The sequence below is a fragment of the Myotis lucifugus genome, unplaced genomic scaffold (assembly GCF_000147115.1).
Source record: "Myotis lucifugus unplaced genomic scaffold, Myoluc2.0 scaffold_527, whole genome shotgun sequence".
Classification (NCBI taxonomy): Eukaryota; Metazoa; Chordata; class Mammalia; order Chiroptera; family Vespertilionidae; genus Myotis; species Myotis lucifugus.
In genome coordinates this window covers 421635-426924 of record NW_005871575.1, presented here as the reverse complement: position 1 = coordinate 426924, position 5290 = coordinate 421635, and positions in this window count along the sequence as shown.

Here is a 5290-nt window from a genome sequence, read left to right as displayed (position 1 = left end):
CCCCTTTGTGTGCCTCATCCTAGGCACTAGGAGCTCTCAAATTCCTCGCGGGAAGCTGACTGCAACCCCAAATGCAGCCATTATAGGAAAGAAGAGAATTCACAACAGAGCATTATTGTAAAGGAGGGAGCATGGAGAAGCAAGTGTTTGAACTGAGGACTCTCCAAGGGCTTCAGGTGCAGGGAGCAGAATGGGGTGGGAAGATGTTTAGAGGTCACAGTTGCTTTTCCCTAAGCCAGCTCATTTAGGCTTCATTTCTTCCATAACCAGCTGAATTTAAAAGTCAATCTACTTCCCACCCCTCCAAAATTTTTAAAAATAGTTAAAAAAATATTTTTATTGATTTCAGAGAGTAAGGGAGAGTGAGAGAGAGATAGAAACATCAGTGATGAGAGAGAATCATTGATAGGCTGCCTCCTGCATGCCCCCTACTGGGGATCGAGCCTGCAACCTGGGCATGTGCCCTTGACCTGAATCGAATTTGGGACCCTTCAGTTCGCAGGCCAATGCTCTACCCACTAAGCCAAACCAGCTAGGGCCCAACTTTTTATTTTGGAAAATTTTCACCCTCTCACATTCACATTTTTTCTTTAACTGAATCATTTGAGAAAATGTTGCAAACATGTGACACCTTAGCCTAACATTCCTACAGGGGGCTCCTAAGGATGAGAACATTCTACTATGGAGCCACAAGACCATTAGCACACCTGCTTTTTCCTTTAACGTGTTGCCTACTTGTGAGGAACTTATTATTTCTTTTGGTCTTTTTGGAATTTTAAAGACAATAAAAATAAAACAAACAGAAGTAAATAGTTTAAATTGTAACCAAATTTGAAGGGAAGGTGACCGAAGAGTTCAAAAGTAAATGAAATAGAGCGCTTCATGCCTGGTAACCATAAAACCATCCCTTTAGTTTAGAAAATGCTGTCAATTGGTGGTGAGAGAAGTGATCCAGAAATTCAAATGCCTCCAATGTGGTCGGCGCTCAGGTGCCTCTTGCTGCCAGAGGAAGGGCGAGGCTGCAGTGGCTGCAGGTGGGGGGCCAAGGGGGATCTCGGACACCTGCCAAGAAATCCGATTTTATCCCGAAGGCCATGGTGAGAGGACATGGCAAGTTTAAATACATACTTTGGACAGATGCCCTGGTATCCCAGGACTGAGGGACTGAGAAGCTGTGGGAAGTGGCAGGGTGGCTAGGCGGGAGGCTTTAGAAATAGCAGGAGGGAAGATAATGAGGCGCTGAACCAGGGTGAGAAGACCGGCCAGGAAGGACCTTACTGTTGCAAATCAGAGGGAACCAACCATCTGCTTCAGGCCCTCTGACCTTCTGGAAAATTACTGAATTGTGTCAAAATTACAAAAATCAATCCTGGACTCCTCAACGGTGCCTTTCCCACATCACAGAGAGACCGGCTAATATTGCTTCTTGCTGTGCCCCTCCTCTGCACCCAGACCTATTCCTAATAACAAAGCCCCTGCTGTGTTCCAGGAATGGGACTCTCTTCATTTGCTTTGCTGGCACTGCATTTTTGAAATCTAATTTTTGGGGGGTCTAGGGGCTGGCTGAGTCAATGAGTAGGACTATTACCTACCTTCGAACAATTAGCCACTAAATTAGGGTGGGATGAGATATTGACTTTTTAAAACCATATATCACAGAGATTCTGTTTGTGGAGGCCAGCCCACCTTCCTACTTAGTCAGACAGCTCCCAAGTTTCAGCGGAAAAAGTAAATAAGAAAACACCTTGAGGACCAATGGCATCCTTAAAGAAAACATGTATGATTTTGACACTGAAAATGTGCTGTAGGTAGACAAGAAAAGATCCTTCTTCTTTAATTAATTCTGCCCTAAAGTAGCAATTACCATTGTTATCTGCATTGATGGTGCATGTGTTGGCTCATTACACGCTCACGGGTTCTGTGTTTAGGAGTACATACCTGGGAGAGAGGCAAGTTCAAGGTTGGAATGGGGTGATCTTGGAACTTGTCCTAGGGGAGGAGTATGGCCCAGAGGAGGACCCTGTAGCACTTGGTGTCAGAAAGCAGACCCAGCAGTTGAAGACTGGGGATGAAAGAAAAGCTGTGACAGGGGCCAGGGCTACACAGGGTCACAGATTCCAATTGGGCTCCACTGTGGGGTATGAGGTGTGATGGAGTGTGGGGAGAGGAAGAACAGGACAGTAGAGTGAAGAAAATGAACTTGCTTATTTCTAGAAGGATGATTTGCTGGCAGGGGTGGGGTGGGTGTGGAGGGTGAAGCAGCTTAGACATTTATGGAAATTTCCAAAATCAAACCATATCATAAACAGGCAATTTTTTGCTCAAGCATTTAGCATCACACCTGTGTCCATCTCCCATTTCATAGTGGTTCCTTGTGTTGGTTTCCTACGGCTACTGTAACTCACCACCACAAATGTGGTAGCTTAACACACAGACATTCATTCTCTCACAGTTCTGGAAGCCAGAAGTCCAAGTCAGAATGGCGGCAGGGCCGAGCTCGCTCCGAAGGCTCTGAGGGAGCATCCTTTCTGTCTCTGCCTACCTTTCATGAGTTCCTAGTCATCTCTGGTGTCCTTGGCTTGTGGACTCATCACTCCAATCTCTGCGCCATCATTGCATGGCCTTCTCTCTGAATCTCTCTGTGGCTGCTGCTCATCTCATAAGGACACCAAATCCAGGATGATCTCATCTAGAGATCCTTCATTACACCTGTAAAGGCCTATTCCCAAATAAGGTCACATTCACAGATAAAGGCATTAGATATTGAATGTGTCTTCTGGGGGCCACTGTTTAACCTACTATGCTCTTATTACCAAGAGTGAGAATAAGAGAGTGTTTATCCATTCAACTCCATGCTAGACTCTGTGCAAGGAGAATAAGAGGATGAATAAGACATGGGACATGGCCACATGTTGCTCACAGTCTAGTGGGCCCTTCTGATCCAGTGTGGCCAGGCCTAGGGCAGGGTGTGTGCAAGTTGCTAAGGAGTCCAAGGGAGGGAGCTCCTAACTCTGCCTTGGGTGGGGTTGGGATGGGCTTGAAAGTGTAGGTAGAAAAGAGATGAACAAGGTGAACGAGGTGGGGGCAGGCTTTCCAGGTAGAAGGTATAGCACGTGCAGAGGTGCAAATAGCGGTGAGAGAGTGTGTGTGATGCAGTCCAGGAGCTGTGGGTGTGATTGGGAAGCAGGGGGGTGAGAGAGGGGACAGTGAGAGAAGGAGGGGGTGAAGTCAGGAAGAGCCTGGCATGTCATGAACAGGCGTTGGGACATTGCTTTGAGAGTAAATGGGGAGCCAATGAAGTGCTTTGGAAATGAAAAGTGCTCTAAACTGATGAATAACATTACTGATTTTTTGGCATATGCTGGACATTTGTACTTAGTATAAGGAATTTCATTGCCTGGAAAATGTTTTGGGCACTAGAAAAAACATGAGTATTTTGGTATTGCTAAATTACTTTTTCTAGTCAGTCTGACATTAAATTTGAAAAGAAAGAATATTTAAGGGGAATGACTGGGAATGACCCCTTCCTCCCCTCCTGGTAGGAGAGAAAATTCAGGAAGGCAGATGAGTGGATAATCAGTTGTGGTTTGTCCACCCAGGAGCACTAGGGCAGGGGCTGGCAAGGTGGATTAGGCCCCTGGGCATCTCCAAGTCAAGGCAAGGGGTCAGGGTGGGGCCCAGTCTCAAGGAGCACCAGGCCCTGCCAGGCTGGCTGCAAGGTGGAGGAGAGAGGCTCAAGCTCATGCCTCTTCGTTGGGTTGGGTTCGTGTGCTGGGAAGGGGTTGCTGATTCCCAGTCCCCAGTCTCCTGTGTGCAGATAACATAGTCCCCACTGTTTACAGTCATGACTGCGCACCAACTGAGCCAAACTTGGACAAGAGAAGTAAACCTTTACTGAAACCTTCTCCTGTCTCCTTCATCCCCATGTCATGTTCCTTGCCAAGTTATGTTAATTTTACCCCTGTCCACTTGTCTCCATTCCCCATTGCCACTGTGTGGTCCAGGCACCTTCTGCTCTTCTTTGGCCATAGTTCTTTTCCTTATTTGGTCTTCACACTGCTAGTCTCTCATTGGCTCCAATTTATCTTCTATATAGCAGCCAACGTGGTCTTTCTAGAACAAAAAGCTAATCATGTGTCCATTGTTTATTTCCCACCCAAGACATCTGCCCTCTCTCTCCCCCCAGCTCCACCATTATTCCCAATGCAGCCTGCAACCCAGTCACTCCTGACCTCACCCGGTTCCTGGAGAGATGCTTGCCCCTTTATGCATCTGTGCCCATTACACCCTCTATTGCCTCTGTCAAGGCTCTCCATTCATCTTCCAGATAAACTCAACTTTCCTCTCCTGTAGGTACCTGTGCTCCGTCAACGCCATTGTCATCATCTCCCCATCACACATGATGTGTAATGATCATATTTACATGTACCATTGTTATCATTGATTCATGGTCCATCTCTCCCACTGGGCAGTGGGCTACCAGAGGAGTGAGGCTCTCTTTCTTTCACCTCATCATCTTTAGCCACCAGCCAAGTGCCTGACCTGTGGTGATGGCCCATTGAGCAATAGATGAGTAAAGGATGAATGTTTACTTTCTAAACAGGGACCTTTACAGTCCCAACTTTAAAATACGGCGACGTGAGAATGTCAAGGTCCAGAGCACACTAGGGGAGACCTTGATTCTCCCAGCATCATGCTTTCCATGTTGATTCTTCTGTTGCTAGTGTACAGAGCTGTGCTGTCCGTTTCTGGAGCCACTAGCCACATGTGTCTATTGAGGCCCTGAAACGTGGCCAGTCTGAAATACAGCTGGTGCTCCAAGTGTACAATATACCCAACATTTTGTTTGAAGGCTTAGTACAAAAACTATTTCACTAATAATTTTTATATTGAGTTTACATTCAAATGATAATATTTTGGTATATTGGGCAAAAGAAAATGTATTATTAAAGTTTACTTTTTTCTTTGTACTTTTAAAACATAGCTGGTAGAAAACTTAAAAATCATCTGTGGCTTATATTATATTCTTGTTGGACTTCACTGGTATAGAACGTTCCCTGGTAAGAGCAAATATTTAAATTGTTACAGTGAATATATACATATATTTTTATCCTCATCCGTGGATATGTTTATTGATTTTAGAGAAAGAGGAAGGGAAAGAGAGAGAGAGAGAGAGAGAGAGAGAGAGAGAGAGAGAGAGACATTGATCAGCTGCCTCCCATATGGGCCCAATGGGGGATCGAACCTGCAACCTTTTGGTGTACAGGATGATACTGCAGCCAACTGAGCC